We start from the raw sequence: 10,713 nt of genomic DNA, 5'->3' as shown, positions 1-10,713 counted from the left end.
ATCTCCCTGTTGGTCTTCATCATATAAGAATGTACGCTTGTTCTTGAAACACCAAGATTAAAAATAACTAAATAAATAAGCCCAAGAACATGAATGTGTCACTTGTGGTCTTTGTGTCTTTTTTTTTTTTTTTAAGTAAGTGTATTATGCTATATTCATTTTTCTTTGGGGCAAACAGAATACTGTTGTTTAAAGGCATCCCATTTTACACACTGTCACTCCCGTCTCTGAAGAAAAAAGCCTCACAGCAGTCCAGTGATGAATTGAACAGTAGCAGGTTTATGATGTTTTATAACACATTATTTTCACTATTATGATTACTATTCCACTTCTATGTTATTTACTACAATAATATTTCATAAAAATCTCATCAAAAGATCAAAACATTTTTGCACAATCAGTTTCTCGCTGCTTTTTGTCCCTGTTGGTCTATGCCAATGCAATATTTAAACATGTTAACAAATATGCGCTTTCACATTTTCTTAAAACCCGTTTTTATTTCTTAGGTTATAGGAAAATAAATGGGAAAAACCCATCAGAACAAGCCTGAAATTTTTCATCAGTGCAATGTCTAAACCTCCAAGTAATTCCATGTACTTCCATTGTGTTTTATAGACTCAGAAATATGGAAAACATAAACTTTTTGCCCTTTTCTTAAGATGCAGAGCTGGCACGAGTAACCTACATAACCTAGAATTGGTTATTTCACATGTTCCCATTACATACACTCCAAAATTGCTCCACCTATTCTGATTTGGTTTACATATCGAAAAGGAGTAGGAAGAAGTGCACTGCACACATATTTAATCCCATAAATCATCAGGTAATATTTATCCAGCTTCCTTATTCATATAAATTAATGAATAAGGAAGCTGGATAAGACAAATTTGGGCCTTTTTTTTCATGAGACTCTGTGAGGACAGATTTGCTTTTGTGATCTTGCCTCAAGTGGACATTTCAGCAACTGCATTTCTTAATTATTTTTTTGGTTCATTTATACAGTCTTTATTATTCAGCAGCAATAGCAAAATGGTTTTCCGTGTAAATCTGCTTTATAACACTTCATAGCAAATCCACTTTAAAAAAAACAAACAAAACAGAACTATCATGATACTTAAAAAAACCCTTTCAATGTACACTCTGCTCTATGTGACTATAGAATTTATGGCGACCACATCTTGTTGTAGTTTTTAATCTTTTGGCATTTGCTGACTATGTAAACACATTTACCGGGATAAATAGTTATTTTATGTTTTATAGTGTTTATTCTAGCCAATAATTAGGACGGACAAACTTTAAACTACAGCTATCAATAGCAGAACCTTGACCTAGGGGCAGTCATGGCTCATGCAATCGATTATCTAACAATCGGAAGGTGGATGGGTTGATCCCGACCTCCTCCAGTCCTCGGGCACGATACTAAACCCTGAGTTGTCCCTGATGCATTTGTTATCATGTTAGTTAGCATCATGTCAGATAAATGAATGAGTGTGGTTGGGTGAATGAAAGATGCTATATAAGTACCAGACAATTTACCTCCCATCTGACTCCAATAACTGCTTTGAGGTGGTTTATATTGCAAGGTAGAAAAAACCCTACATAATTCAAAAGAACCATCCACAATCACATGATCCCCTATAAGCAAACACTTGGCAACAGTGGGAAGGAAAAACTCTCTTTTAACAGGCAGAACCAGGCTCGGGGAGGGGCGGCCATCTGTTGTGACGGTTTGGGGGATGAAGGGAAAGAGAAGAGAGCAGAGAGAAACAGGACAAAAGGGAAACTGTAGGACAGAGTTTGCTTTATTTAATCATTAGAAATAATTAGTGGTGTATAAACAGACAGAGTTTGAAAACAGATAAATGAAGGAGAAACGCTCAGTGCATCATGGAAAGCTTAGCTAGTTAAATTAGCTGGATGAGCAGCCTAGTACGATCAGACTATTTTTACAGTATTATCACTTCATAAACAGTGAGCGTGGTCTTAGGGCACGAATGGTGTTGGCTGTTTCTAGTGAAGAAGGCAATTTCAGATTCTGGGTTATTTCCCAAGGGTCACCACAGATTGATCCACCTGTCACATATTTTACACTGGATGCTTGTGTCTCCTCCCAGAATCAAACCAGGGATTTAGGTCTAAAAGGGAAATGTGCTAACTACTACTAGAACCACTCTTGCCATTTCTAGAGTAAGCCATTTAATTATTTTTCTTTTTATTCTTAGGATATATTTTATTTATACATATTTATATATTTCAGTTGGATTAAAAAACACTGATTATTTTTTGAAATTCATAGTAATCTAAACATGCTTACACTTGCTGATGTAAATCACTCATAATGAACCTAGTTAGAGAACCCGCCTTGGGGAAGAAGCACTTGAATAGGATAACTTTGTCTAGCATCGCATCGTTTCCTTTGTTTACTTTGATGTCTGACATTTGTTAACTTAGTTCGTTGGATTTAGGACACGAGCAGCAGAGCTGAAAAGCTACTATTTATGTCAATACTTTATAACCAGTCTGCGTGGTGTAGGGCATTGTTTTGGAAATAAACATGTCCTCTCCAGTCTAGAAGGTCATTTCAGATGCGCTCTTATTTCCCAAGTGTCACCACAGCAAATGCATCACGGATTTTTGGCATGTAAAGACAAAGAAGATCCCGGCAGAACCACCTCTGCCATTTCTAGAGTTAAGTTATTTAAATAATTGTGTTTTAATTCTTCTTTAAATCGTCTTTTATGTTATTATTTGTACATTTCATGTTACATTGAAAATTATAGTAGGTAACTTTGGAAATCTAAACAGTTTCTATTTCAAATTTATTTTGTTGGTGTCAGCTTATTTATAACACAATAGTGATGACTCTTTGCAGGGTCATCGCTCCCTTTCTGTGAATTTTTGCTTAAGGTCCCAGACTCCACAGTTAGAACTGATTTCTACATTTCTTCTTAGGAAACCCGCGTGTCATCCGTTTGACCTCTCACCCAAGCATCACACAACACCAGAGAGAGACTGAGAGAGAGAGAGAGAGAGAGAGAGAGAGAGAGAGAGACTGACTCCCACTGTTCGCGTTGGGAGCCTGAGCGAGAGGCAGAAGCGAAAGAAAGACTGTCACACAGCCTGGCTCGCATGCTTTAACTTGTTCTCATGTAACCGCCCGTGAAGGAAAGACGCAGAAGAAGAAAACAGAACAATTGCATGGATTTACAAATGCCTTTAAATCTCGTGACCACTGACCAGGGAATATGAGCCGGCTATGAGAAGTTGTTTGATCCGACCGGACGTGCGAGCGCTGCCGGCACAAATAAACTCATGGTAGGTTTTATTTCACACAGCAGCCTGCTGTATTTTCACGGCTGTTTAACCTTTTTAACATCAGTTTTCTGCTGTGAAACCTGTTGTCTGCGCCAGTTCAAAATAGTTTATGCACTCGCTTCTCTGGCTGTGTGTCTGAAGGGAGCGGGTGCAGAAATGGAAAAGTTTATGGCTGATTTGACTGTGCGCGCACAGTGTATAGCTACGGAGACATCATAAGTATAACGGACTCCTTTCAGCGCAGAGGCGCCCGCTCTCCCTAAAGGGAATGAATAGGTCACTATGTATTCTAATCAAACCCAAGATTTGACTCATTTTAAAGCGGCGGAGAGAGCCGCCGCTCCTGAGAGTTACCGAAAAGAGCGCCAATCGTGGGCGAACATCGTGGAGATCATTCGCAAAACTATCGAGGAAATCTTATTCGAGTCGCAATCAGTGAAGCGGTCGCTTTTATTCCAAAGTAACCACAGCGAGGTCTTTGGTTACATTTCCTGCGAGAAAATGTGGCTTCCATTCATGAGATGCAGGATTTTCAACCGTGAGAGACCAAACAAAAGGTTTCTTGCTGACCAATGAGAGCAGGGGAAGCCTCTGGAGGGACGGAGCGGTCCTCTCTTTGTCCAACAACACCAGACCGACCACTGATGCCTGCCGCGAAGCCAGCCTGACCGGGGGGTGTTTGGGAGTGAGACGGCATCTTTTTGCGATTGCGCGTAAAGGCGCACCTCACAGTCAAGCAGGATCTGAAAACACCTGCACATTTATCTTTAACTGCCTGAAAGAATTTGCAGGAGGTAGACATTTAAATTAGAATATGCTGGTGCTTTATGGAGTCATGTGATGTGCTTGGTTAGTGGCTGACACATGCCCCTCGGTGTGAATCACCTCACTTTAACCTCCTTCCCCCTTAACTTTCGGCTTGGTTAAGTTAATGTGCACAGTAGCTACTACAAGGGATTTTAATTACTGTAATTGAGCTTTTAATTGAGCACAGGTAGCAAAGTGGCTGCAGTGGTCTCAAACGCTGAGAGAACTTAATCGGCGAAAGAGAACTTAAGTAGCAGGACAATGCAGAGGTGATGGGAAATCTGTCAAGAGCACTAGTGCTGGCTGGAGCAGTTCATTGATTAGATGAATGCCAGGGAATTAATGAAGTGTTTAAAGAGCTGAGACATTTATCAAGCAGAAATGCCACGCATCCTATAGCGACCATCAACTTAAATGATTTGTGTCACCATACATCTCATATTTGTGGGATTTAAGGGCAGTTAACTGTGCAAGCAATGTGAAGACGTCATCTTTTTTTTAATTACATATCATGAACTACTAAGCACTCATTCAAAAAATAAATTAAAGAACAACCCGTGATGAAATTAATAATTGCTATCATCCATAAAGAACACTTATTTTTAAAGCTTATATATCATGTCATGTTGTTTACATTGGCGCGGCAGGATATATACAGTGTGTGTGTGTGTGTGTGTCTGTGACAGGATGTGTAGCTGTTTGTAAGTTGACACAGTCTATGTGGGAAGGCGAGTCGTAGGCGTAAGTGTGGTGGGGATTCTCTTTCTCACTGCAGTATATTATTATACAGTGAGTGGGATGGATGATTAAAATGATTTAAATGCCTCGACTGAGGGTAGCGTGCGTGGCCTCTAGCAGCCTCACTGTTTTTGTTCAAGCTCTTTTTTAAAGATTTCTACCCACAACAGATTTCTGGAGTGACTGAAGCACTTTGATGAATTACTCTGGCCAGCCCAAGTTGATCTATCATATCAAACTTCTGACTGGTGTAGCGTCAACGTCTCTCTTCATACTGGGCTGATGAGGCATTCATTTCGCATCTTGAAGAAGCAGAGCTATGAATGAATAATATTTCTGTCAAGTATGAGGAGAAAGATTTTTTTCAATGAGGCTTTGATTACGTGTAAATGTGAGCACAGCGGGATTAACAGCTTCAAACACTGGTTTTTCTCCGGTCCTGAAGATGATCACGCTTCTTTCACAGAAAGGATAAGATCAGTTTTGATGTGAAACATCACGTCGGCAGAAAAATGCATATAAATATGACGTGGCGATCATCTTATTGCTAAGCAGATCACAGTCTGTATGTAAAAGATTCCTCGGTTTCTGAAAAACGATGGGGAATGCATGAGCAGATCAGCAGAAGCCAAGAAGAGAGAACTTTAAGAGAAAATAACCCTACTTCTCTCCCGATGTATGACCTCAGTATACTTTTCTTTTGTATACATTTCTTTATTTTTGGCCTTATTTACAAGTTTCAAGCCATATTTATTGCCAACACGTTCTCACTCCCTAAGGGTTATTGCAGCACTATAATTATTTTCCAAGAAAAGGTTTAAATTGACGTAAAACACATGATAAGCAGAAAACGACTATGACAAGTTGTTACCCAATAAATGACTGACAAGTGACTCCTCGTAATGGGTAAAGATTCACTTCCACTTCCCGCCCATGACATCTGAGCAAGGAGTGGAAGCGATGTCAATGGCCAAAATGCAGAACTTATGATAAAAAAACAAACTTGCGGCTTAAAATTTGTCATCTCCAAACCGTTACGTGTCTATATCTCATTTACAAAATCGATGACTCAGACTTGATGTAAATGATTTTTCTGCTGGTTATGAAGTGGAAGCTGCTTGTACTGAACTTTGCAGCTCTCTTTTTTAGACCTATCTTTGTTCATTGCAGTGGTGAGTTGTGCGTTTTCCTTTGTTTTTCAACCCACCGTTTAGTCCATGAATAATTGCCTGGCTCCAAGTGCCTCTACTTTCACCAAGAATCTTTCAAAAGGGCCCGAGTTCATTTAAGTTGATATGAGATTTGTATAGATCACAGGAATGTAAATAACAAGCTAAAGCTGTTTAAGCAGGGTTTGTTTTTCCTAATGCATTTTCTTATGTATTCAAAATCAAGCATTCTGTTGAGCAAATGACAAAGGCTAACTTTAAGTATATTTCCAAGGATGTAGTTTTATAAACTACACCCAAGCTATAGGCTGTTATATATTGTGAGTTTGATAAAGAAGAAATGCTAACCTATCTTTGTTGGAATTTTCTCAGGAGAAGGGGATGCAATAGACACAGCAGATGCATTCTATAGGAATTCAATTTAAGTGACCTTTACCATTACAATTACCATAGAGAATTTAAAAGAAAATATGCAAAGGGCTGTGGTCTTTTCAGAGTCATGGATTTAAAGTCATTAGACACTGACAGTGATGAAACGTATCCCAATGTTTGGACGAAGGATGAATTACACACCGGATTAGTGCAAGTGCACAAGATGAACCCAAGTGTTTTGTGCAGTGGGGCAGCTTTTATTAGCAGAGAGAAGTGAAGACTTTCATGTGAATCGTGCCATTGTGCATTTAGTGTCACATGCATTTGCCACGTCGGTGCGTTTGTTTATTCATGCAGTTTTAATTTAGGTGTAATTTTCACCGGGTAATCCAGCCCATAAATCTTGAAACGTTTTCATATTCTGCTGGTGGTGTCATAATTTATCAAAATGAACTAGAAAGCGGAAGTATTAATGAACACTGGTGCATGGTCTGTCTTCCTGCCAGCTTCCTTTTGCCCCACATTTCTTTGTTTTCAGTGAGAACTCGTTTGGGACATTTTGCACCAGATGGGGCAACAGTGTGTCCCAGAGCAGCTCTGTTTCATCCCAAAAGCCTCTGATCAGACCCTGTGGCATTTTTTCCCTGGTGGTCAAGGGAAGCCAACTACCCCCCCTTCTGTTCAGATTTTAGTAGTTATTTAAAGAAAAAAACAATCTGTCCAACAGTTTCAGTAATTCTTCTCCCCTCCTGTTATCTTTCTCACTCATCACTGAGGACTCGTCTGTAAAATGCACTGAAGCACTGTACTTCTGAATGCTGGAGAGATTGTGGCTGTTTACAGCTTGTGCAGGCTTGTTTGTGTTCTCAGTCTGTTATGCTGGGCCCTGAACATTTGATCTAGCTTTAAATGATAAGGAAGCATGGACAGTATCATTGTACATCAGGCAAGTAAAACAGGGTTTGTAAGCAAAGGTGCCCTGATTGCACTGGGAAAGAGAGCACACTGCATGTCGGTAAACGTCAGCATCGGGTATGTTGCATACTCTCTGCACATCCTGTATCTGCATGTTTTGTGTAAAATGCAATCGTGTGGTTTAGGGTTACTGTCTCACTTGGCTTCCTCAAAATTGTACCTCACACCACACCACAGATCAGTGCTTTTGATATTGAACACAGCTTTCTTTTTCTCAGTGACTCATGCATTCCAGCCCTGCTCTGATAACTGGCACCCATTTTGTTCTCTTACATGGCCTTTTTCCATCCTGTAGCACAACTGTGTTTCACAAGTGAAGCATCTGACCTGTGTCTTGTTTCTTTGAAATAAAAATTCAACCACTGCTGCAGGATGCTTTATATCAAGTAGACATATCGAAATATGAAAAAAAAATCTGTCAAGTTTTCACCTTCCTTTCAGGCTTTTTACGAAACCTTTGTTTTCTTCAGCACTGGCTGCATGTTGCATGCTGTAGATTCAGTATGTAATCAACCCTCAGCAATACAAACCCCTCCCACTCCCACAACATGACGTCTTTTCAGTTAAGCTGTGTCCTCAGGGTCTATGAGTCTGCTCTGAGGATTAGAGAGAAACTTACATTTTTGAAAATGTCCATATTTAGTATTCACCTCTTGCTTAAATAGTTTCAGTTCTGCTTTTTCAATTTTAGATATCTGTGTCATTTTTCCTATTAGAGATTTTCAGTGTCATTGGAGCCCCGTTGTGCTACTGTTGACGCATACTGACACATCCATGTTTTCCTTTAAAAGGTTGCTGTGAAGGCATTATTAGAAATGCAGCGTTGTACAGATTCTGTACTGTTTGGTCAGTTACGGAGTTTTGCGTGGGAGAATCGTATGAAAAGAAGCAGCCATAGCGAGATGAAAAGGTCGGCACGTGTCTTGGTCCTTGCTGTTGTTTTCCACTGTCACACCACAACACATCAAGGTGAAAAGTTGCACAGAGCCAGGGCGACTCAGTTGCTCTCAGTCGCTCATGGCATAGTTTGGTGTGACTAAACCCACCACAGTGGAAAAACCCTATAATACCTGTCTTCCTGCAATGTGCATTCATAAACTGTGCCCACGGCCGCAGAGCAGTTTTGTTTTGAAAACTAATCTTTGTGGGTTAGACACCCACTTGGCTAAGAGATTTCTGGTCAGTGTTGAAACTAGAGATGGCACAATACCACTTTTTCATGTCCGATACCGATATCATAAATTTGGATATCTGCCGATACCGAAATGAATCCGATATAGTGTTTTTTAATCAATAAAACAGTTTTTTTAATATCTTGCTCCTTTTTGTATAAGTTCATACTCAAGTTTAAAAAAAAACACTAAAGCTATTCTGTTATACCTGTATGCAAAAAATACACTGCACCCAAAATATTTCATAGTTCAGCAATACTGATCAATCTAATAAACTTAAACCTACTCCATTCTCCCTATTCTGGTATTTTAAAGAGTAAGCAACCTAACTAATAGGGCTCTAAAACTCCCAGCAAAAAAAAAAAAAAAAGGGAACACCCCACCCTCCACCTCATGATGCTTAATTGACGTAATCAACTTTAATTTGATGCAGTGTGAAAGAAAATGCACAGAAATAAATTATTTTTCAAGAATAATTAAATAGAATCAACATCTTTCTTCAACAGAATTGCAGACTGCACAGATCGTACCTTCCCAAAGAAAAAGTACTATAGCTTACTAGGGTATATTAGACTTAATAGTTACTATATACAGTAATGGACTTCTATACATTTTACATCAGATTAAAACTTTGGGTGTAAGATTTGGATAATTATTTATTAAAAGCTCGACATTTTAAATGAGAATAAGAAAGAAAAGTATGTCTTTGTGCCCTCTTTTCCCTGTTCATGCCCTATCGGCCCCCCTGGCTAAACTTTGCTAGAACCGCCCCTGCACAGTTACCAGCTGTCAGCTACGTAGAAAAGGATCCTGGTGTAGAAAGTAAATAAATTCTAACAGCTTATCAAGCTTAAACGTGCTGCTGTTGTTCAGCCGCTGCTTTCCTCTTTCTGGCGCGCAGTGGGCGATAGACAAGCAAGAGAGACGGACTCTTGACAGAAAAGCCAATCAGCTGATCATTGATCAGTTTCATGATTGAAGTAGCAGCAGGAGAGGGAGGGGGAGAGAATGAGAGGCAGTCGCTCCATATATCAGTTGTAAAGCTTACGGGAATGCTTTACAAACATTAAGAGATGAACTTACACACTTGCTTTACTTCTCTCTGGGATAACTTCCTCGGAGATGAAATGCCAGATTGGTAGCAAGGCTACAAATACACACAGCCACTCTATCACATGACGCGTTCTGTGAGGTGCTTTTTTTGATATTTAATGGATCGGATTACATTTTTTATTTCTCTCCGATATCCGTAATTTACATCAGTATCGGACCAATACCGATACATAATATCGGATCGGTCCATCTCTAGTTGAAACCCTCAAAATCTGTAAAGTGTTTACCCTCCCTATATGTCAAAACAAAAAACGTCCACCTTGTTTTTATTTTCTGTATTCAAAGATTTTCTCTAATTTAAAACTGAATATTTTTTTGTGTTTTCAATGTTTGAGCAAAACAAGTAATTTGAAGACTTTATTTATTTGCCAGAGGTTTATTATTCAACTAATTCTATGTCCTGTGAAGACTGCACATCTTGCAGACTTTAGTGGAAACATACATGTATCTCATTAGTATGCAAAAGAGCTCTTTGCGTCACCGTAAACAAACCGGCTGTCAGAAGCTGTGTTGTTCTCTATGTCTATTTAAAAGTCTTAGGCCATTCAAGCAGTCTATCAAAAGAGATGTCAGCTCTTAAATATGTCGTCTTCAGCTTCTCGCCTGTCACAGGAAATCCTTTGTTGCCTTTGTAAATTTTCATAAACAGACTGGTGTTTTTGTAAGCTTGCGTCTAAGTGACAGCGGGCTTCGGTGTATGACTGAATGATCTGTACTAGAAACAGTATCCGGCTGCATTCTGGCTGTGTTTTAGTGTGGGAGTTGGACTTTGAAACTAACGGTGCATGCAGGGTGCCCGGTGATAGATGGATCCTCCAATGAAGTCATGTTATGTATTCCTGATGAGACTAGTGAATCAGAGGAGAGGATTTATGTGGCGGTGGAGGAGCAACCACTCCAGAAGATGTTGTCTGTGTGAAGTGGTGGACTGAGGCTGTTTGTCATTGTGCTGAACATCCAGTGATTAAGCTACCATGCTGACAGACATTCATCTGCTTTATCAAGTGAATGACTTGCATGCAAAATTCATTTGGCTCCAGTAAACAATGGGA

The 10,713-nt window shown here is 39.5% G+C and overlaps 1 protein-coding gene across 1 annotated transcript in view; it reads left to right on the top strand.

The window, feature by feature from the left end:
- Positions 1 to 3,073: 3,073 nt before the first annotated feature.
- The window catches only part of chst15 (carbohydrate sulfotransferase 15), a 39,427-nt gene continuing 31,787 nt past the window's right edge, over positions 3,074 to 10,713 (top strand). The window contains exon 1 of the mRNA XM_080873638.1: positions 3,074 to 3,315. The gene's annotated coding sequence lies outside the window, so the exon portion shown is untranslated. The remainder of the gene's footprint in view (positions 3,316 to 10,713) is intronic.

This window comes from Rhamphochromis sp. 'chilingali', assembly GCF_963969265.1.
Source record: "Rhamphochromis sp. 'chilingali' genome assembly, chromosome: 22".
In the NCBI taxonomy this organism is placed as follows: domain Eukaryota; kingdom Metazoa; phylum Chordata; class Actinopteri; order Cichliformes; family Cichlidae; genus Rhamphochromis; species Rhamphochromis sp. 'chilingali'.
The sequence above is the reverse complement of the archived record's forward strand: the minus strand, read 5'-3'. Positions and strand labels throughout refer to the sequence as shown.